The sequence below is a fragment of the Mustela lutreola genome, chromosome 4 (genome assembly GCF_030435805.1).
Source record: "Mustela lutreola isolate mMusLut2 chromosome 4, mMusLut2.pri, whole genome shotgun sequence".
NCBI lineage: Eukaryota > Metazoa > Chordata > Mammalia > Carnivora > Mustelidae > Mustela > Mustela lutreola.
In genome coordinates this window covers 113,990,515-114,014,782 of record NC_081293.1, presented here as the reverse complement: position 1 = coordinate 114,014,782, position 24,268 = coordinate 113,990,515, and the positions used below count along the sequence as shown (strand labels likewise).

General features: G+C 47.0%; 1 protein-coding gene across 7 annotated transcripts in view; it reads right to left on the bottom strand.

The window, feature by feature from the left end:
* Positions 1–24,268, bottom strand: part of ATXN7L1 (ataxin 7 like 1) — a 233,955-nt gene that overhangs the window by 180,680 nt on the left and 29,007 nt on the right. The window contains exon 1 of one of the 7 annotated variants that reach the window (XM_059170840.1): positions 20,243–21,225. The exons of the other annotated variants lie outside the window; for them this stretch is intronic. The gene's annotated coding sequence lies outside the window, so the exon portion shown is untranslated. Of the gene's footprint in view, positions 1–20,242; positions 21,226–24,268 lie in introns of those variants that run through there. 7 annotated transcript variants of the gene reach the window in all.

The window sequence follows — 24,268 nt, the reverse complement described above, 5'->3', positions numbered from 1 at the left end:
TAGAGACCCTAATGAGGGCAGAGAGTAAACAAACATTTGATTGAAAACAGAAATGTCAATACTCACCCTCTACCTAGTGTGGATACAGGAGAAGGCAATTTTAGTAAGATTGAAACAATTAGATTCGAAGACTGCTGCACGCCAACCACAGGAAAATGGAACCCTATTGCTCCGCGTGCAGAAGAAAATAAACCACGGCTGGCTGGCGGTTTCTTCTGATTGCACTGAATGCTCAGCTGCTCCACGCACTGAAGTTGAGGACCGTACTGAGGTTATGTAAGAGACACACACGCTCGAGTCACTGGTAAAGTGCCAGGAAGAATGTAACTTGCCCTCAAACGGCTCAGAAAAATATTATGTATGGCTGTTAAAAAGTACACACGGATACGTGTCTATAGAACTCTGTCCTCTCCATACGCACGTATGTATCTCTCCAGCTAAAGAGACGTATCGATAAAGCAAATTGGGCCAAACGTTAACAAACTGGGTAAGACCTAGAGGGGGCTACTATTCTTGTTCTTGAAACATCTCTGTAAATTTGAAGTTATTTCCAGATAACGAGTTGAAAATCATATAAAACAGGACGGATAGTATCCCAAGTGAAACCGTTAAGAAGATGACCGATGGCTTTGCAAATATTCCAAAAGCATCTTGGCCAAGTGCCAGACACCAGACGCTAACTCTAACAAGCTGCCTGAGCTAAAATCCTTGTCTTTTGGAATAGCTTTGGGATTCTTAGCAGCAAAGGCGGCAAAGCAGTCTTAGAATGTTGAAGGTGGAAGAAAATTAGTCTTCCGGGGATTGTTTGATGCCATAATGGCCCAAATTCAAGGCTGAAGGACCAACTGCACAACACAGCTTCCGTTCAAAGCAAAGGGACCATCTACCATCTGACCAATGTCAAGATAATTCCACAAGGCAGAGGGAGGGTCTCCAAAAGTTTGGATGCCACTGGGTAAGTCTGCAGCAGGCACTGAGGTCAGCATGTACTACAATAATTCGTAACTGCACCCCGGTGGAGATGCATCACCAAAAACCCAGGTTTCTGGAGCCATGTAGGACCTCAAAACATTGCAGCTAGAAAAGACAATGCCCATAGTTATTTCTTATTGCTGAACCTATAAGTGGCTAATTTTCACATCGAATTTAACTTTGTTTTAAAAATTCAGGATGGGGGCATCTGGGTGGCAGAGTTGGTTAAAGCCTCTGCCTTCAGCTCAGGTCATGATCTCGGGGTCCTGGGATCGAGCCCCATGTCGGGCTCTCTGCTCGGCAGGGAGCCTGCTTCCTCCTCTCTCTCTGCCTGCCTCTCTGCCTACTTGTGATCTCTGTCTGTCAAATAATAAAATCTTAAAAAAAAAAAAAAAAAAAAAAAAACTCGGGATGGGGGCATCTGGGTAGCTCAGTTGGTTAAAGCGTCTGCCTTAGGCTCAGGTATGATTCCAGAGTCCTGGGATTGAGGCCCATGTTAGGCTCCCTGCTCAGCGAGGAGCCTGCTTCTCTCTTTCCCTCTGCCCCTTCACTCTTCCTCCCCCTTGTATGTGTGTGTGTGCTCTTTCTCTCAAATAAATGAATAAAATCTTTAAAAAAATTCAGGATGTAGGTCGCTCTGCATCTAAATGACTATGAAGGTCCTTTCTCAATGGGAGGTGGTTACAGTAGTGTGGCCCTCATGTAAATTTGTGCATCTGTTTTATGAAGTTTTCTGTCGGATGTGTCGGATATTTAACAATAAAAATGTTTAAAATTAGAGAAAGGTAGAAAGCATTAACTTGTTTTGGGATTTTTTTTTAAATAGTTGTGTCCCAACTGTAAGAGACACTTAATTTCACAAAATAAACTGAGGGTTGCTGGGGGCAGGGGGGTTGGGAGAGGGTGGTGGGGTTATGTATATTGGGGAGAGTATGTGCTATGGTGAGTGCTGTAAAGTGTGTAAACCTGGCGATTCACAGACCTGAACCCCTGGGGCAAATAATACATTATATGTTAATTTTAAAAAGTTGTGTCCCATTCAGATGTTCTCTCTCCTATCTAATATTGATGTCTAAAGGTTATAGAAATAGAAGCAAAGCCTTGCCAACAGATATTCAAGAAAAATAGTTCAAGTGTACATATTACCAGGAAATAGTGTATTGGTCTAAAATTCATATTGGGGTATGGATGACTCGTAGTTGGGTATTTTTCTGGAGAGCAAGGCTTTTTGGGGAGAATGAAGAAAGGATGGGTATTGGGGGGGAGGTGCTGGTATTGGAGTGGGATCTGCATGGGTCATCTGGCCCCTGGGAGAAGCTGGAGCCCCCACTTGAATGGACAGACAGCTGTGGTTTTCATCACTTGAAGGCTCAGATACGCAGCCCTTCTTCTGGGCTGCCAGGATGAAAGACTCCCGCTCTCCCACTTGTACTCCAGCTTTGGGTAAAAAGAGAGAGCATTGCTTCTTCAATTGCAAACTCTCCTGCATGTCCTTGGAAGAGTTGCCTATAAGAAGCCAACGGATCAGCTGCTGCTGTTGGAAGATCCCGTGGCCGGCAGTGGGGGCCTGGGGTTCTATCCCAGCTTGGCCTCAGAGAAGTGGCTGGACTGGGAAATCTCCAGGCTTTTTCCAGTTTGGGGTCCTCTCATAACTCCATAAACGATCAGCTATACAGATATCCAAGAGGGGTGTAAATTGTCATCAAAGGTGCAAATAGCTCTTTGTATAGGCAGAAGGGTAGCGCAATTAGGCACGAGGGCTCTGGAGACAGAGGGACCTGGGTTGGAACTGTGGCTCCACCATGACCTTGAGCAAGCCATCCTGCTTCTTTACCTTCACTTTCCCCCTCTACAAAATGTAAATGAAACTGATGAGGATTACAGGAGATCATGCAAGCACAGAGTCCGGACTCGGTATGGACAACTGGGGTTGTTGCTGCTTACATTAACTAGCTGGTACTTGGAGCATTTATTTTCCCCTTGCATAATTAATAATAATTAATCCTTTCTTTTGCTTGATGCCAGAGATGTAGTCTTGCTACACGCTGAAAGCGTGTCTGCCCTGGACCTTTTCTGGGGACCAGCTGCGGGGCCCAGAGACTTGCCATCAGGTGGCTCATTAATGGTCTTGCAGAGGCCACAGAGCCCTCCTCTCACACTTCAGCTGGACACCCTGAATTTCTCCAAGTCTCATGGACATTGCTTCTCAACAACAGATTTTCTTTTCAATATTTGCAGTGTCTGTATGAGCAGAGCACACGACCCTTGGAGCTGCAGGGAGAAAGAGGCCCTCTGTGAATGGAGAGGACAGGTGACTCATTAGCTGCAGGATGTGGCTTGTATTGCTTGTGGCACTTGTCTCTTTAAGGAAGGGTGGGAGCCCTCCACGGCTTCGCTTGCCCACTTCTACCCCATGACCTCTAAGACCAGCAGGCCAGATTTCTGGATGGTGAAAAAGAACAGCTGGCCGGGGACAGGCGGTGGCTGGCTGGTCACACGACTGGGTCTGTGTAATGAGTCCTCTACGGTCTATAAAATACGCTCAGAAATGTCAGCCCAGTCGCTGTCACCACCACCCTATGAGGAAGGCAAGGAAACTGCTGTATTTCTATTATGACTTCAGAGATGGGGAAACTGAGGCCCAGAACCCAGTGGCTTGCCTGACATCCCTCCATGTCAGGTTACAGTATGATCTAAGACTAAGTCCTCACTCCCCTTCTCCCAGTGACTGGTTCTTGGTGAGGGTTGGACGGCCAACAAGATCCATTAGAGAGCTGAAACATAATAAAACTTCGGATTCTAGTTACTTTTTCTTCTTCTTCTTTGTTAATTAATACTTTATTTTTTTTTTAGCGCAGTTTTAGTTATTCTGGTTATTTTTAGCTCACCCTTTTAACATTTTAAATCTTGGATCTGTTTCATAATACTCCCAATATGTTACGAATTGTAACTGCAATTACAGAACAGTGTATTAAATACACACAGGCTGGGGGACCAGGTCCCGATATTTTAACCGATACAGGTGTACAGTGGAAATTAGCTTGGGGATCTCTTCTCTAAGGAGGAGTCTTCCTACTACCGACCATTAACAGATTGTTCTGCTCCTTTCTCTTCCATAAACTGCTACTGGTGACTTCGAAATTTTAATGATGTGTCATTTTTCAGGTTGCACCTCAGCCTGGCAAAGCCATAGGACCTTGGTTTTAATAAAGACTCATAAAAGGTGTTTTCTCCTACGGAGTCGAGGGCTGCAACCAATCATCTTTCTTTGTAAGAGGAGTCTAGGGGCATGCAAACATGGTTGTTTCCAGCTCACACAGCAGAGGCACCCCAGTTTCAGCATCATATGTCACCACTTACAGGCAGCAAAGGTTCAAGCAAGGAAAGGGGTAACTGGCTGGGGGCACTTTGGCTCTTGAACCGTAACAAGCCCAAACTGCTTCTATAGTTTGTCACACGGCTGCCATTTTGTGGCACTAAAGAGCATGGAGCGTCCCGTGCACAGGATTTGGGGTGTTTTAAGAAGGAGCTGTTCACTGCTCTACCCCCAGCAGTGCCTATAACCCAGTGGGAACACGATCATGGTCTCCTGACCGACAATCCTTCACTCTCTTTTCCTAGCTCAACAAAGACACCCCCAACACGACAGTCAAGAAAATAGGGGTGAAATGCAAAATGAATGGAAATGGGAGAGATCAATAAAGAAGTGATATTTCTAGAAGGCAGAAGAGGGGTGATCCTGGAATGTGCAGATGGGAGGAAACAGTGACCAATACGTCTACAGAAAGGGATATGGATGCAAGGTGAGCCTATGTGCCTGGGATACAACCTGGGCAGGCTTGGGAGCTGGAGACACTGCAGACGACAAGGGCAATCTGATGGGGGGGGGGGGTGCTATTTGAAAGCCTGATGGTTTATTTCCTAGGGAAATGAACTAGAAGAATCCCCAGACTAGGAGACAGGAGGCCTGGTGGAGGGACAGAGTGACAGGCACTGCTAAAAACTGTGGGATGGCATGAAGGAGTCCACACTAAAAGACACGATGCTCTTGGTCCCCATTCTCCATCTGCAATTAGACCTGGCAGGAAAGGGGAGGATTAGTCTCCTAAACAAAACAAAACAAAACAAAACAAAAAATGGACAGCCTCAGGAAAAGGTCTCCCCATGCTGATAACTGAAAGTTCTCTAGAACCTCCAAGCTGCTTGTGCTTCTTAAGAATCTTTTGTTTCTTTTCAAAGTAATACATACACAGTTGAAGCCCCAAATATCAGCGCCTTGCCCTGTCTCTACCCACTCCCCTGGAAGCAACCACTCCACTCTTCTAACAGTTTCTTCTTATCTTACTCTGTATCTACAGGAAATGTGCTCCTGAGAGTATTGAGTATTTCTTCATTTATCGACTCCAGAGATCACTTGCATCTTCGAAAAGGAAAGGAGGGATTGGCCCTCAATACCCCTGGGCCCCACTTTCCAGGCTATGTCGTGGCTCCCAGGGAAGGGACTGTGGTGACAGGAAGCTGCTATCAGCGTCGAGTATCCAAATCTATTGAGTTCCTGAGTCAGATACCAAGTTCAGAAAGTGAGGGGCACCTCGTGGTCCATACTTATGTGGTTTCTGGGTTCCGGATATAAGCAGCGCGAGTTCAGAGAGTGGGGAAGAGCTCTCCCAAGAGGTATCGGAATATATTGCCTTCCAGTGGATGGACAGTGAGGGTCTGGAGAATGAGGACCACCTATAATGTTTACAGCAGAGCCAAGGAATACTAATCTCCTCTTTTTCCCAAAAACGTGTGTATTGACAACATTCTTGCTGATCAGTTTTATTTTTTTTTATTTTTATTATTATTATTTTTTAAAGATTTTATTTATTTATTTGACAGAGAGAAATCACAAGTAGAACGAGAGGCGGGCAGAGAGAGAGAGGGAAGCAGGCTCCCTGCTGAGCAGAGAGCCCGATGCGGGACTTGATCCCAGGACCCTGAATCATGACCTGAGCCGAAGGCAGCGGCTTAATCCACTGAGCCACCCAGGCGCCCCTCGCCGATCAGTTTTAGACACTGGCGTTTACACTTCCTCTCATGTGTAAGTTTTTGCTTGTCCTAAAATAAATGACTGCCTCATGGCTTGTACCTGCTGCATCCTATAATCAAAAGCACTGATATTTCTGCAGAGAAATACAGGACTAATCATACTAATTTGGCTAAATAAAGAGTATAATAAATAGCCACATGCCAGTTCTGGTCAGATTTTGATGCCAGATGACTGTACTGGAAACTCGGGGGTGGGGGGACTTTCTATTTTCAGAGTATTTGGGTTTAAGAGATGCAGACCCTAATACTAAAACAGTACTCTTATCTCTTTTTGACAGATGGGGAAACTGAGGCATAAAAATTATGGAACTTGTCCAAAAATCACACAGCTAGTCCGTGGTGCGGTCAGGAGGTGACCCCGGGCAGTCCAGCCTCACACCTAGGCTCTTAACACCCCTGACCCATGGCTTCCTTGTGCACGGCTTACAGTTTGGGATTGGGCCTGAGGGAGGTACACATTACATTTTCACCATCCCAGCAGGTGAGGAACCCGGCATTCACACCACCGCAGAACCCTGCTGCCCAGTAAGAGAGCCGGGAGACATCTGTGCTTCTTGTCCCTGAGAGCAAGGGTGGGGTGTCTTGTTAGAAGGCCAAGGCTTGCAGTAACATACAGCTGACCACGAACCAGAAAGACCCCGGGGCGCACAGCACCTTGCAGAGGGCTGGGCCTGCTCTGAACTCCACAGGAAGGCTGGGATGAGGAGGGATACCGAAAGTCCCAGGGGTAGGCAGGTAAACCAGTCTCTGTCCCACGTGAGAGGCAAGAAGAGCCGTGTATTGGACACAGGCTCTACACTGGATACCATGCTGGGCACTTCATGCACACTACCGCCGTTTACCCGTTCCATAGCCTTTTAAGGGAGGGACCATAATTATTCCCACTTCACAGAGGAGGACACTGAGGCCCAGCTCACACAGTTCACAGTTTATGAAAAGCAGAACCCAAATGGAAGAAGGACTTGGTAAGAGGAGAACACAGGGGCGCCTGGGTGGTATAGTCGGTTCAGCAACTGGCCCTGGATTTCAGCTCAGGTCATGATCTCAGGGTCGTGAGCTCGAGCCCTGCATCAGGCTCTGAGTTCAGTGAGGAGTCTGCTTAAGACTCTCTCTTCCTCTCCCTTTGCCCTTCCCCTCACCTCCCCCCCCCCAAATAAATAAATCTTAAAAAAAAAAAAAAAAAAGGGAGGAGGGAAAACATAGGGTTTAGAAGCTGTAACCCTCACGAGGACCATGAGAGGTTGTGAACAGCACTGATCTCTACAGGAAAAACACACGAGCTCTCCAGGCGAAGACATTCACGGCTTACACAATGAGAGCTATTTTCTATGAAGATACTTTCCAAATTATGTCTTCATGGGATAAGGCTTTTGACAGAGTCAATGAAAAGAGAATTTAAATACTAGATAAGCAGACATCTTTGCTTTTTCACAAGGAAAGATGAGCAAATACATAGCTTCCAATTTCCAGCTCGGAGAAGGCATCAATACCTTTGACGGGCTGAGCCCTCCAGAGTTGAAAACACAGAGTTGAAAACACAGCCACTGCCCACACAGAGACAAGGCTCCTGGAGGCCAACGCGCAGGAGAGGGGAGACATGACCGTGCAATTTTACGATAATGTTGTGCATTGAGCAAACAGCAACAAACCCCCACAAACGCACATTCCCTGAGAAGGTCCACACTACCGCCGGCTTCCCCACCTTCAGCGTTGACCAAAATTGCAGACTTCAGTGCAAATGATCAAAATGCACTTCCCAGAGTAAAGCTATTTCCGCTAGAGGAGAAAACACGAAAACTTCCTTTCAGAATGGGCCAGAGACAGAATGTTGTTTACATTCCAAGCAAAATCACAAGCACTTAACAGCTGATGTTACAAGGGCCTTACAAGGACCTTCTCTGGAAAGAAAGGATTAAAAAGAAAGCCGAGTTATTACAAACTGCTGAGGTTGGGGTACAGCGAGGTTTTCGAAAACATTCCCACGTGAAGGTCCCCCGGAAAGGAGCTCTCAGGAGTCTGAGGAGGAGGTCAGGGGAAGGGTCTGTGTCGCTGAGACCACTCCAAATGGCCCGCTCAAAGCTAGCAGCGGCTACCCCACTTTACAGATCAGGAAAAGGAGGCTCTGCGAGGTGACATCACTTGGTTCAGGTCACACCAAGTACAGGAAGTGGAAGCAAGAATGACACCAGGGTCGGTCCCCACAATGGGGAATGGGGCTGGTGGGATTGGCTGAGGGGGTTTCAGCCCTTCCCATCGCACCCCTCAACCTGAGCTGGGACTCCATTTGATCTGTCTTGTTGACCAAGACAGATAAAGTCCTATTCTGCAAACATTGTCATCAACAGCAAAGACAATGACTTTGCAAACCACTGCCACATGCCCACGGCGTGCCTTGGTTTGTGACTAGAAGAGTTTTTTTCTTTTGTTATTTATTTATTTATTTTTTTAACCTTCTTTCCCTCTCCCTGGCGCGGGGGTGTGGGGTGCAGCCCGTGGTAACTGTGGAAGAGGATAAGACGTCGCTGTGTGGGAAATGTTATACATACCTAACACGTGATTTGGCAGCGGAAGATAACATCTGAGTCATAAAGCAGCCCTACATCAAAACAGTAAATCAAAAGCAAACAATGTGGGAAAACAAATTCCTGTATTCTTACAGAGCCCGTGTTGGGAGGATACCCATCCCAGGGCTCTTAACCCATAAATCAACAAATCCACCCCTTCTAGAAGAAGCAAGAACCTATATTTCTCACCTCTGAAGGGGGCAAGGGAGATGAAGACAGCGCGTGCTGGGCCCCATAAGTCCTGGAGACAGTGGGGGGGCTGCCTGTCCTGAGACCCTGCTTGCAAACAGCATTTTATCACAGACTGACTACAGGGCAGTGAACACTGTGCAGATTCGCAGGGCTACCCTACGGAGACTTCAGAGACATCTTCAAGTACAGGGCTTCTCAATCCAGGTTCCTAGGAGCCCTGAGGTGCCTCAGAAGTATATCAGAGATCACCCCAGGGCCATCTGTCAATCCTCCTTCCACCAGAACAGTTGTGTGTGTGTGTGTGTGTGTGTGTGTGTGTGTGTTTTATTTTTTGTTTTTGTTGTTGTTGTTTTTACAGAGGGCTCTAAGCAAGGTTTGGGTAAGAAACGAGGTTTTCTAGTCCACTTGTCTCACGTCCTAGATGAAGCGACTAAGGTCCCGAGAGGTAGAATGAGTTGTGCATTGTCACACAGCTGGTTGGAGGCCATGCTCCAGCCTGCCGGCTTATCACTCTGCCCCTTTCGCCACCTCGGTTGCGGGAAGGGTTCTGCTTCAAAACCACCAAATAAATGTGAAGGCCCCATAGTCTCAGCATTATAGTATGAAGGCACATCAGGCCCACTCAGGAGGTCTCCCAGACTGCTCTGGAGAAACCAGGAGTGGCTTGAAAAGCCTAGAAGTCACCAGCTGTGGTGATGGGTACTTCCGAACTCCTGAGTTCCAACCCTGTGGGCTGAGGTGGGCAACAGCTGGAGAAAATCATTAAGTAGGGAACATGTGCCGACATCCGTTAGGAAAACGCTGTGAGCCGGAAAGCATGAAAAATGCTCTGGTAGACTTGTGGCTAAAAGGGGCGGATGGGTCACCACGGTTACCTCGACTGTCTTCTGAAGTCCCACGACAACGACAGCAAATCTAAAGTCTGGAAAGCACGAACTACATGAACAACAGGAATAAGACAGGAGAAGAGGGGCGATCTCGGAGGTCAACAAAATTTTGGACGCTCCTGGGGAGCAGTTGGACAAACAGCAAAGGACTTTGTAAACCCCAGCTGGGGGTGGGCCCAGGCTGATTTGAGCCCCAAGGACCCAGGGAGGCCAAGGATGGGAGGACCAGGAGTTGAGGGGTTGGGGAAGCTAACCATAGGGAGCTTGCTGGAAAGTTCCCGTAACCTCATACCCTCACACCCTCTGCATCGCCGCGGCAAAAGGTGGCGGAAATCAGAGCTGGGTAAGAGAGGACATGTCATCATAGTACACTAGCAGCCTCAGCTGTGATACCTCCATGGGCATAAGGATTACGAGCCCCCAGTACCTACTTAGTGAAAAACTGCCATGCCACTATCTTGGAGGGATGGATGGAAGAGAAATTCTGTGTGTGGAGGGACTATCAAGGAAGTGAACTTTCATTTCTCAGGGCAGGACGTTACTACATAATGTTAAAACTTTTTTTTTCTTTTATATTTCATTCATTCATTTGACACAGAGAGAGCGAGAGAGAGCGAGAGAGAGTGCGCACAAGCAGGGGGAGGGAGAGGGAGAAGCAGGCTCCCCGCGGAGGAGGGGAGCCTGAGGTGGGGCTCAATCCCAGGACCCTGGGATCATGACCCGAGCCAAAGGTAGTCCCTTAACCAACTGAACCATTCAGGCGCCCCTAATTAAAACTTCTAAAAAATTGAGAAATGGCAAAAAAAAAAAAGCCAGTTTTTAAATTTTTTAAAAATTTGTTTCTTTAAAGATTTTATTTATTTATTTATTTTGAAAGATTTTATTTGTCAGAGAGAGAGAGAACAAGCAGGGGGAACAGTAGGAAGAGGGAGAGGGAGAAGCAGGCTGCCCACTAAGCAAGGAGACCAATGTGGGACTCGATCCCAGGATCCTGGGATCATTACCTGAGCTGGAGGCAGATGTTTAACTGACTGAGTCACCCAGGTGTCCCTGAAGATTTTATTTGTTTGAGAGAGAGAGAGAGAGAGAGAGAGACAGAGACAGAGATAGTGAACATACATGAACAGGCACAGGAGGGGGAGAGGGAGGATGGAGGGCAAAGGGAGAGAATCTCACTCAAGCAGACTCCCTGCTGAGCTTGGAGCCCAGTGGGGGGTGAGAGGGTGGGGGGGGCCTTCATCTCAGGACCCTGAGATCATGACCTGAGCGGAAACCAAGAGTTGGATGCTTAACCGACTGAGCTACCCAGATGCCCCAAAGCCAATTATTTTAAATTACAGAAGTAACGATCACAAAACAATATGAAAAGTGTTCTGGAGAACCTGCTTCTGGGAGTGGGAATGGAGGCAAAGGAGGGGACTGATGGTTTTTCTTACAAGACTTACAGTATGGTTTGATCTTTGAAAATTGTGTACATGTATGATTTTGAGAAAAATAAAAGTGTGCAATGCTGGTGTACAGACTTTTTAACCAAAGAAGAGTTTTTACTGACAACACAAATTGAGTATCACTCCCCTCTCCGCCCCCAACAACCATCTCTGAACTGGCTCTCTGCCTCCAGGGCCAACTTTCTAATATTTTCAGCACATGCCAGAGTCATCTTCCAGCAGATCTCTGATCCCACTGCCCTCCGCTCCAGGCCCATGTTCTGAAACCCACAGCCAGGGCCCATCCCTCCCAAGCCGGGGGTTCTCTGCCCAGGCCCCACCTGCTCCCCCTCCAGGGCCTCCCAAGCCCCTCCACCTGGCACTAGGCACACCCCCCAACCCGGGTCCTGGACAAAGGTCTTCAGAATGGGGAGCACACTCCACTCAGCACACTGGCTACTCTGCATTTCCTGTCCCTCTTCTCATCACTTGGGTCTCAGCTCAAAGGTGAACTCTAGTCCTCCCTAGCAGTCTCCCTAGAGTGGCGGTCTGGGCCACACTGCCCTGTCTGGTTCCTGTGCGGCAGACTCTCAAGCAGTGCAGGGGTGGGGGGCACACCGTGCAGTAGAAAACCCGCAAGTACTTCTGCCTCCCCCAAACCTAACTAGGAAGAGCCTACTGTTGACTGACCAGAAGCCTTACTGATAACGTAAACAGCTGACTGACACTTACTTGTGTGTATTAGATAGTGCATTCTTACCATCGTGTGAGTTAGAGAAAAGAAAAGATTATTAAGAAAATCGTATGTGGGGTGCCTGAGGGGCTTAGTCGGTTAAGCATGTGCCTTCAGCTCAGGTTGTGATCCCATGGTCCTGTGATCAAGCCCCACGCTGGGGCTCCCTGCTCCTCAAGGAGCCTGCTTCTCCTTCTGCTTTTGCCTGCTGCTCCCCTTTGCCTGTGCTCACATTCTTGCTTTCAAATAAATAAAATTGAAAAAAAAAAAAGAGAGAGAGAAAATCCTAAGGAAGAGGAAATACATTTATAGGACTGTACTGTATTTTTTTTATTGTACTGTCTAAGCGGACCTGCGCAGTTTAAACCTCTGTTACTCTCTGTCTCACCACCTGGGTTGTCTTATTTACTTATTTACTGTCTTCTCCCTTCTCCACAGGGCAGGGGCCTGTCGCGTTCACTAATCTGAGAGCTGTGTCTGGGCCTGGAGGTACTCCACAATGTCTGCCGATGAGTGAATGAGTGGACGGCGAATGAACGACGGACTTCCACAGATGCACACTCTGGCCCTCCGCGGACATGGCAGCCACCACACTCCCTCTCTGTGCACTCCACGGAGAAATTCACTCCTGCTGCTCCTCCCTCCTGTCAAAGTTGCTCATGACCTTGGATGTGTCACATGCCCTCACTATTGCTCACTCACGCTCCCCCTCTCCGCAGGAGTGTTTGGCAGGGGCAGTCGTTTCTTCCATAAACGCCCCGAGGCCCTACCCTCTGGCTTCTTCTCTTTCCTCACTGCCTGGCCTCCAACCTGACCTCTCTCTCCTCTGTTCACCCCACTGCCCACAAGGGCGTCACACAGGACCTGCACCTCCAATCCCCCGTTTTGATAAAAACGCTGCTGGGGCACAGGCATGCTCCCCCAGCCCCTGCCTGCTTGACTTCTCCACTGAAGGGTCTGCAAGGTATTGTGCTTGACACGCCCAAAACAGAACTCCTGACTCTACTTCTCTTCACCTGCCTCAGTTATACCACGATCGTTCACCCCAGCTGCCTGGACCTAGAAACTAAGAATCCGTCTTGATACCTGCCCCCCCTCCCCAGTCCCACCCCACCTTTAATCCCTCATGAAGTAGGGTCAGCTCCATCTCCACAGGCTGTCCTGGATGTGCCCACTGCCAGTCACACTCACGGCCACCCCCACTGCAAGCCCCGCTTCCTGGCTTCCCTCCTTCATGGTTTACTCCACTAGAGCCAGTGCTCCACAGAACAGACAGAGCTTTTAGAAACAAAAATCAGATCAAGTCACTCCCCTGATTAAAACACTCTAATGACTTCTCTCAACACTGGAATGAAATCCTAACTCGCTGTGTAACCTACAAAGCCCCATGTGGCTTGCTCCTGCCTCCCACTCTGACCCTACCTCCTATCATATTCTGCCTTACTCAGTTTCCTCCAGCCATGGCAGCCGCCTTCCCTTCCTGCCCCAGGACTTTTGCACCTGCCAATCCCCCCACCCCAGACTCTCTGACTCTCAGTTGATTTTCTCCTCACATCATTTGGTTCTCTGGTCAAATACCATCTCCTGAGAGAGGCCTCCTGTATCAGTCACAGTCCATTGCTTACTCCCTATTTCGTTGCTGCATTATTTTTGGTTTACTGACTTTCACCTAGTAGACTACAAGTTCCATAAAGATAGGGAGTTTTATAGTTTTATTAACCACAGAATCCTCCAGGGACACTTGGCTGGTTCAGTTGATAGAGCATGAGACTCTTGATCTTGAAGTTATGAGTCGAGCCCCATGTTGGGTGCAGAGATTACTTAAAAATCTTAAAAACAACTCCCCAAAATCCAAAACCCCAGAGTCCCCTGTATTTAGGTCACAGCCTAACACATACCACATGATCAATGAGTCCCTGATGACTAAAAGAATGAACAGATGTATTCATTGTATACCACTGGCAAATATAAGATAGTGAAGAAAATCATATATCCATATAGACACATACCCTAGATATAAACATATATATAAATAAGAGTGTGTGCCTAATAAGAAAAATAATAAACATAATTTGTAATGCTCTCTCTCCACACAGTTTTAATTTGAGTAGAGTTCACACACAATGACACATTAGTTGCAGGTGGCAAAGTTCCACATCTCGATAGGGATTTGAATTTTATACAAATAGATTTGTTAAAACTAAGAGATTGTATAAGGTTTGTATATTCACTGTATATAAATGTTTCTTCAAATAAAAAAAGTACAAACAAATATTCAATACTAATTAATGATTCACATGCTGAAATATTTATGGGATTCTTTCAGTATTTACTGATGTCTGCAACTTGAAATGCATAAAAAAAAACCAAGATGGCTTATTGGAGGGATAGAAGGAACACAGGTGGATGGACACATATTATTCCTATATATATATATATATATAAAATAAAGTAAATACAGTAAGATGTTAGCTGTAGAACTACTGGTAGTTAACTCACTGCAACATTCCTTCAAGTATACTGTACGTTTGAAAATTTTTATAATAAAATACTGGAAAAAATTATTTATGGGCATACTGCCTATAATTTTGTATCCTACATGGTTCATTGAATGTTTTGTTGTATTCTCACATGTCATTACTATCTTTGAAAATGCGGTTTCAAGTGGTGGCACACTATGCCACTGAATGGATGTACCACAACTTATTTAACTGGTCTGTCTTTGGACACACCAGCCACGGTTTTTTGCTTTTATCAACAATAGGGTAATGAAAATCCTGTGTATAAATCTGTGTGCCCAAGGATGTTTATTTACTCAGTTTACACTCCTGGAAGTCCAATCATTGGGGTCAAATGTCATCACATTTGGGAATCCAGATACACACATACTGCCAACTCCCTTCCTGAAAGTGGCCACTGCTGGGTATTTTCTCATTATCTGTGAGTCTGCAGATTTCTTAAAGGAGAGGAACTGTTTTCCTCTGCCTCTGGCCATGCATGGTGCAGGGGCTCAGAAAAGTATCTTGTGTTATGTGCAAAGACCATATGACCAGAACCAATCCTGCCGTATCTTGGAGGAAAAAAGGGAGAGGCACTTTTCGTTATGGGAAATTTCAGGTTGCCCCTTCATGACCTGTAGATGGGAGGCAAGGGCCCAGGTCTCCCCAAGACTCACTGGGCCACTGGGAACTAGCTCTTGCTGGGGTGAAAGGTGGTCTCTGGGACTCGCTAAAGAAATGGTTCACTCAAACAATGGAACATTCTTGTGGCCTTTAAACACAATGAGGTCAGGCTATATGAATTCTGGTGGGAAGATGATTAGGATGAACGCCAAGGGAAGCAGAAAGCAAAATGCAAAATGGAGGCAGGGCGGCCACCTCAGGTCTGTGCAGGTGAAAGGAGCTTACCTTCTTTACTCCATGCCTCTCTGGACTATGGGTGGTTGTTTTTAAAATAATTTTACAATTTGATTTTATAGTTAAAGAAAAAAAAAGTTGTTTCCTAGAGGAAAAGGGGACAGGGTTGGTGGGGACGATGATCTGAGATTACTGTTTGGATCTGGAATCTCAGTATCTCAGTTTAGACTTTCGTGTACAAGGATTTCAGCTTTAAAAGGCTCTGGAGAATTAGTTTTCATCTTACAAACTGGTTTTGCTCCCAAAGTTCATTTGTAAGTTCTTGTTTGGGACTTGGAATACATTTCCCTATAAAATGGAAGCAATTTCTCTTTTGGCTGGGAAGAGCTTCTCTGACCTTTCATGAAACCAAAATAGATCTGACTGTCATAGAGCACCGTAAAACCCAGACGGTGGAGATCCTGAAGGGACTTCCACAGGACTGGTGACAGAGGCTGTCACTTTTCTTTAAAAAAGAAAAGAAAAAAAAAAAAAAAACCCAAAACCTTTCTAGGGAAGTCTGGCTAGTGGCACCCTTATTTCTCATGTCTTTTTTTTTTTAAGAGGGAAGAGTAGCAGAGAAAGAAATAGTCAGAATTTTGCTGAGGTAACAGGTGGAGGGATGAAAGTGAGGGGTGAGGGGTCTTCAGTGAATGTGTGAGAACAGGCGCCTTCTGAGGCGAAATGATCTGACTTATCCCTGGTGAGAGGGGGTGAAGGAAGAAGGAGCAGGTCCTCCTGTATCCCCCGAGGACATTGAAAGGGGAGCAGTGCCCCAGACCTGGGGGCTTGAGGAGGAGGAGAGTAGGATGCAGGATCAGAAAGGAAACCACTGGAGACCTGAACTCTCTCCTACCTTAGGGAAATGTCTCAACTGCACAGACCTTGGAGGCAGCAGACAGATACTCATTCTGGAGCCTCAGAACAGCCACGGAGATGAGGAGCTTCCGACGGTTCAGGATTTGGGCAGGCCCCATCACTCCAGCACAGCCCTTGGATCATTAGCTTACAGACGACAGTGACAACAGGGGCAAATGACTGCCAGTAAATAATGTATGTTTCTGTCGGGAGGAAGAGGCCATATCTATTTAGCTGAACGTCTTATTGCAGCTTGAGACTATAAGGCCCCAAGGTGCACAAGAGCCGCAGGGTCACCCTAACAACCAAAGAGATCCAAGGACCAAAAATGATCTAAAAAATGAGATGATCAAACTATACCGTGAAGCTAGAGTCATCAAAACGGTATGGTACCGGAATAAAAACAGACACACAGATCAAGGGAACAAAACAGAGAGCCCAGAAATAAACCCATGCATACAGGGTCAATTAATTTACAGCAAAGGAGCCAAAACTATACAATGGCGAAAGCAGAGTCTTTTCAATAAATGGTGTTGGGGAAACAGGACAGCTACATGCAAAAGTATGACACCAGACACAATCTGACACCATATGCAAAAATTAATTCAAAATAGATGAGAGGCTTGAATATAAGACTTGAAACCATGAAACTTCTAGAAGAAAACATAGGCATAAGCTCCTTGACTTCGGTCCTGGTGATGATTTTTTGCATTTGACACCAAAAGCAAAGGCAAAAATAAGCAAGTGGGACTACATCAAACTAACGAGCTTCTGCAGAGCAAAGGAAACCATTAACAAAACAAAAAGGCAACCCACTGAATGGCATAAAATATTTATAAATCATATATCTGGTATGGTGTTAATATCCAAAATATATAAAGAATCCTACAACTCAACAGCAAAACCCTCCAAATAATCCAATTAAAAATGGCCACAGGATCTGAATTTCTCCAAAGAAGACACACGATAGCCAACAGACCGACGAAAAGATGCTCAACATCATTCACTCTCAGGGAAATGCAAATCAAACCACCAAGAGATACCACCTCACTCTTGTCAGAATGGCTCAAACCAAAAAGACAAGCAGTAAGTGTTGATGAGGATGTGGAGAAAAGAGAACCCTTGTGCACTGCTGGGGGAATGCAAACTGGTGCAGCCACTGTGGCCATAGTACGGCAGTTCCTCAAAAAGTTCAAAACAGAATGACCATATGATTCAGTAATTCCACTAATGGGTATTATCTGAAGAAGACAAAAACACTAGTTCAAAAAGATCTATGCTGGGCACCTGGGTGGCTCAGTGGTTAAGCCTCTGCCTTCAGCTCTGGTCATGATTTCAGGGTCCTGGGATCAAGCCCTACATCGGGCTCTCTGCTCAGCAGGGAGCCTGCTTCCCCCTCCTCTCTCTAGGCAGTGATCTCTCTCTGTGTGTCAAATAAATAAATAAAATCTTAAAAAAAAAAGATGTATACTTCCCATGTTTACTACGTCATTATTTACAATGTCCAAATATGGAAATAACTAAGTGCCCATTGATGGACGAATGGATGAAGAAAATGTGGTACACACATACACACACACACACGCACACGAGTGTTACCCTGCCATAAACAAGAACTCATTCTTGTCATTTGCAATAACAGGGATGTATCTTGAGGGCACTATGCTAAGTGAAGTAAGTCAGACAGAGAAAGATAAATACTGTGTGATCTCACTTACATGTGGCATCTAAAAACAAAACAAGGACATGAGCCAAAAAACCGAAGCCCATAGATATGGAGAACAAATTGGTAGCTATTGGGGGGGGTGGCGTGGGGAGGGGAGGGAAGGTGGGGCAAAATGGAGGAAGAGAGCCAAAAGGTATATTCTTCAAGTTATGAAATAAATAAATCATAGGACTATAATGTACAGCTTTGGTAACTAAAGTTAATAATACTATATTGCATATTTGAAAGTTGCTAATAGAGTAGATTTTAAAAGTTAAGAAAATTCTGGGTGCCTGGGTGGCTCAGTTGATTGGGTGACTGCCTTAGGCTCAGGTCATGATCCTGGAGTCCCGGGATCGAGTCCCGCGTCAGGCTCCCAGCTCCATGGGGAGTCTGCTTCTCCCTCTGACCTTCTCCCCTCTCACACTCACTCTCACTCTCAAATAAGAAAATCCTGCTAAGTGTGTGGTGGTGGCTGAAAACTAGATTTATTGTGGCAATCATTTCACAATATAGACAAACACTGTATAATTATGTTGCACACCTGAAACTAATATAATGTATGTCAACGTACCTCAAAAAAAAAAAAAAAAAAGGAAAGAAAGAAGAAAAACCAAAAGGAATGAGATGAACATGTTAGAAGCCCAGGAGAGGGCAATAAGGGAGAAACAGGATGCCAGGGGTTAGGACAATGAGGTGGCCTGTGCACGGCACAGGGTGAGGCTTCTGGAGATGAAGTGAAGGAAAAGTGAATTACGAGGGACAGACGGCAACCATGACCAGGTGGCGTGTGGGCCCCAAAACTGTTGGGATGGGGAGCCAGTGAGGGCAGGACTTAGTTTCAGCAGATCCTTGAAGAATCTTTCTGATTTGAGGTTCTCTTAAAGCAGTGGTCAGACCAATGGACTGGTTTTCTGGTTCTCCCTATTTCTTCAGGTCTTAGAAGAATGCACCCTCATCTTACGGACGGCTAAGCAAGAGAAGAACTGACAGACTAGTTCAACTATGATAATAGCGTTGATTTTAAAGACGCATTTCAACGCTGGAGGAGTCAACACCTCGCATCTTGGAAGCAATGAAATCCACAAGGTCTATCAGATGCTACCCGGCTGTTCTGGGAGGCGTGCATGGAGCCATGATACTGCCTCACCCCTCCTCACCGGCACCAACTGAAGAGGGGTGCAGAATCTCCACAGCGTGAGGTAAAAGCTCAACAGGGTGAACGGCTGACAAAGGAGCCACAGAAGCAAGCAGGCGCTCCCCGTGGATCTGCTTTACTAGGTCCCTGCCGCGGGGCGCAGGTCACTGGCCACCCTTCTCTGCTCGCATGGCAAGCCTGATGCCAAGCTTGCAACCTCCGCAGGTGCGCGGGGCCTTTGGGGCCACCTGCCAAGTGTTCGCCTCCTTCATGAATGAACGCCATGCACCCTGTGCATTCGCTCTCTATGGCTCAGGTCCTAAAAGCAGGAGTCGGGGCTGCACAGGAAATGTTTTTGCAAAGAATGAATCAAGTCTTCTCTCTTGGAAAAGAGCTCCCCCTCCAACCTCCTTCACGGGAGTTGGAAAGGAATGCTGCCCATTTGCAAATCAATAACTTACACTGGCTGCGTAGACAATAACACACGATATGTGATCCTAGAGACCCATAATGGCTCAGTGTTCTAACATAATCCTGCCCTCCAAGCTGCAGACAAGAAAACGGCACAGGCCTCCTGGCTGTGTCGCCCGGTGCCACACCAAGGGCTAGTGGTCTGTCGGCTTTTCTCTCTTCTTTCTTTCTTTCTTTTGCGGTGGAAAATCAGAAGGCTTCGGCTGAGAACACGGCCAGGAGCCAGGAGCCGAAGATACTCTCGACATTTTACCACTTCCTACTTTTCACAGCTATTTGCATAAGGGTTGTTAGGAAAACACCTATAGCAGAAGGGAGCCGGCTTAATGGAAAAAGCATTTCAATCATTCACTTTCAGCCAGAATTTCACACACTCGAGGCACTTGACATTATCCTTGGAAATCAGGAGGGAAACAGCTGCGGCGCAGGCCACACCCCCCAGGATTTCAGCCTTTTGATACAAGGGGTGCCGCCGCACCACACCCCCCCACCCCCGCCGCACCCCCGTGCAGAGATTTGTTGGATTGTGAGATCCCTGCCAGGAGCTGGAGCTGGGAAGCCAGGTAAGAAAAGTGATCTCTGTTCCCCCCTGGGTCAGCAACCCCCCCCCCCCACCGTGCAACCTGCAGAGAGAAGGGAAAGGGGCTCTGAGGGGCAACCTTCACTTCCCCCTGAACGGCTCACTGCCTTCTCCTGACTGTCAGTCTGGCACCAGGGCGAGAGCCCCAGGCCATGCAGAAATGACCCCAAGTGTTGGGGCCCTGGGAACGGAGCCAGCCCGGTCTAGGAGCGAGCCCTTTTCCACCTACCTGCCTCATCTGGAGGGTTGGCAGTGGCTCACCTCCACTTCCTGTCCACTTGAGAGTCTCTCAAGCACTTCCCTCGCTCCAGCAGAAAAGCAAAGGAATCCATTCCCCCACGGAGGGTGACTGCTGCACAGATACGTGTCCTTCGGTTCAGACTGCGTCGCCGAAGAACTCTCAGAATTGCCCACTCAACTCTGGGGAAGCCAGCCCTCGAGGGAGGCGCCATGCCCAGCCACCAACCAAACAAGCCAACAACATGTGACACACTTGGCTGTGGGTGTTCTAGATTCGAGTGCAGAGGTGTTGCCTTTTAGAAAGGCCAAACGGCACGGGGTTATGGGCAGTTGTGCAGCTGAGAGACATTTTAGGAAGCTGTTGCTGCTGCATGCAGGGGAAGGAAAAAAAAAAAAAAAGCTTGTGGGTTTTGTGCACCTACAATGAGTATCAAAACTTGAACCTGGAAGGCAGTTGCCCGAGGGTTTGGCATCTCTTCCTGGCCTGAGCGCTCCGGATCCAAGATGGGGATTTCCGTGCCTCAGCCTAGCACTACTGTACTGGACCTCACTCTCAGTCTGTTGGGCACTTGGGTGTTAACTGCTGGCAGCTTCCCCATTTGGACTGGGTTCCAGATGGTACCTGATTAGCACGTATGAGTCTGTTTTGGCCACTTGGCCTATATTGGACAGTCCATCTGGGCCGTCTGGACAGCAGCTGTTCATTAGTTTGTGCAAGGGGCACAGCGAGATGAGTCTTCCTTCCCTTCTCCTGCAGCTCAGGGTACCCAGGAGACAGGGAAGAGCTTCAGTAGCCCATGAGGACCGGTAGCCTTAGGTCCAGCCCCACATGCAGGACAGAGAACGCTGGTGAGTCGAGTGTCTGCCTCAAACTCGGATAGGTCATGAACACTGATAGGAAAATACATGTATAGAGCACCTACGGTGTGCTGGGCGTGGGGAGAAAAGGGGTATGTATGAGACATGGGTCCTGTCTTTTTTTTTTTTAAAGGTTTTATTTATTTATTTGACAGAGAGAGAGAGTGATCACAAGTAGGCAGAGAGGCAGGCAGAGAGAGGGAGAAGCAGGCTCCCTGCCTAGCATAGATCCCAATGTGGGGCTCCATCCCAGGACCCCGAGATCATGACCTGAGCTGAAGACAGAGGCTTAACCCACTAAGCCACCCAGGTGCCCCCATGGGTCCTGTCTTAAAGGAACCATGAGCCCACCGGGAAAAAAAAAAAAAGTGACGTAAGAAACAATAATAAGATATGACAGAAGCTATAACAGAGGCACCCGAGACATGCCAGGAACCAGGTAAGGACCCAGTTAACTATGCACAGGGCCGAGTGTGGAATGGGGACAGGGAAACTTCCCTTGAACTGGGTCTTCATGGATGTGTAGGAAGTCGCCAGGTGGTCTGAGTCAGAAGTGAGAAAGAGAGGAACAACAGGGGAAGGCAGCCGGGGCTGGATGTGTGACAGGCCATGTGCCCAGTGTCACTCACTAGAGCCCAGGGGGCCTCTAACGTGATTTAAGAAGCAGAGTAACAATCAGATGTGAGTTTTGGAAAAACCCCTCTGGAGACAGTAAGACCAGATTAGAGAGGCAATAAGCAGGAGAGAGGTCAGTTAGCAGGCTGCTGTGAAGGCTCTGTAGGATGAGGGCACGTACAAAGTCCGCCCCTGTAGGGGAGAGGAGGAGGAGCCAGAGCAGAAATGCTTTGGGGCTGCGGGCAGGAGGGGAGAGAGGCCTGCCTGGGGCCCACCTGTGTGCTGCTAGGTTAAAAAGCCTGGTGCATTTCACGCCTCGATCAGCCTGCCAACACACCAGCTCTTTGGGTCACGTTTACTGGAATTTCCCGATCCCTGGATTCACCCCTGCCAGAATCCAGGCAACATTCTGGCTTCTACTGCTACCTTTTATATCTTCTCCAGATTATGCATTCCCCCCCACCCCCCGACAGCTTCCAAACCTCTCGCCCACCCAACCATCAAATGCTGGGCCAGGGAGCCTTCACGTCCTCCCCTGCATCCCTGTGGGCTTCCAGACCAGAAGCCCCAAGAAGAAATGGGGGTATGCATACTGCCTGATCTTATGACTGGGCCCCTTTCCAAATACAAACTGCAAATGACTTATTGGAGGTGAGGTCACCCTTCTAGGTTTATCTGCCCCAGCCAGTATGAGGAATTCCAGGATCTATCTGGTCTGCCTGCACCCTCCAAGTTCTGGCCCCATATAGCATAAGGCAATCTTGGGAGTTTTCCCAGAAACCTTTCTGGGACATTTTTCTGCGACCAAAAGAAACATGGGTTTAAGATGATAATCCTAATTTCTTTGGTAAAGTCACAAGGAATACATTCAGGGTGGGACCAGGTGGGTCCCTGGGGCACATGAGCCTCAGGTGTTCTTCCTGTAAATCTAATTGCTAATATGGAAGGCAGGAGTAACCCTAGACCTTGTGCGCGTGGCACAGCGTTCATGCTTGGAAGAGGGTTTTGCGGTGTATAATTGCGTTTGATCCCTACGATGACATGGGAGGTAGGTGAGGTACAGACTCCTGTGGGGACAACTTGGGGGGCATAAAGTCTGCAGACAGAGGGCCTGGGTTAGAACCCTGCTCTGCCATTTACTGGCTGGCTGACCTTGGACAAGTACTCTACTCCCTTATGCCTCAGTCTCTCCAGCTGGAACCTGGGACTAATACTAAGGACTAGCACATAATTAGCACTTTATAAGTGTTTCTGAAAGGAAGATCTCCAATTCAGAGATGACTTCAACACGGTGCTGATAGGCTGGGGAACTTGCCTGGGGTTGTCTGGCCGGCGTGTGAGATAGAGAACTAGATTTCCTTGCTCCTAGGCCCACGCTCTTGGTGTTGTGTCAAGCTCCTCTGGGAAACACTTATTCCCTAGCAAGTTCCTCATCCTTCCTGGGAAAGGGTCTTCCCAGGGAAAACACCCGTCCTTCCAGGGAAAACAAGGTACATCTTCATTCCCCAGAAAGGACCATTAAAAGTAGAACACATCTTTTTCTGAAAATTTTTGTTAAGCTAAAATTTATATAACATCAAATTTATATTTAGCCACTTTAAAGTGTACAGTTTGATGGTTTTTGGTATATTCACAATATTATGCAACCATTACCATTATCTAATTCCAGAATATTCAGCACCCCCCCAAAGGAAAACCCTGTACTTCCCAATGCCCCTCCTTCCTTAGCAGGGCAACTGCTATTTACTTTCTTTCTGGCTATTCTGGATATTTCATATAAATGGAGCCATAAATAGGGGGTCCTTTGGGTCTGGTTTCTTTCCCTGAGCATGTTTTCAAGCATAGTCCATGTTATAACATATATTAGTACTTCATTCCTTTTTATGTTTGAATAGTATTCCACTGGGTGGATATACCACATTCTGTCTCCCCATTCATCAGTTGATGGACATTTGTGTTATTTCCACCTTTTGGCTGTTAAGAGCAGTGCTTGTATGAATACTGTTATACAGGTTTTTGTGAGAACTTGGGTATATACCTAGGAGTGGAAGAGCTGGGTCATACAGTAACTTTATGTCTAACTGCTGAGGAACTGTCCAAACCCTTTCTATAAATATATATATAAATATATATATATATGTATATTTCTATATATAAATATTATAACCATCTTAGTAGATGTGAAGCAATCTCTCATTGCAGTTTTGACTTGCATTTCCTTAGTGATGAGTGATGTTGAACATTTGTTCATGTGTAATACATCTTTATGTTCTTGATATGATGGAAGTGGAGATAAAAGAGGTCTTGGGCCCCTTTTCTGAGACAAAGAAGTATTGCTTGGTATACGTGCACAGAACTGACCCACTTACAGACGGCAGTGGCAAACACAACACCCAACAGACAGGTGAGTTGTCAGTTCCTGCGTGTAGCAAGCAAATGGCAGCCTTTGGCGGTAGGCTGGGATTTGAGAAGGCTGCACAGGCCTACAAAAGCTTTCATATCCACCTGGGGCCCACCCTGCCCCATTCCTCTTGCTGGTTAT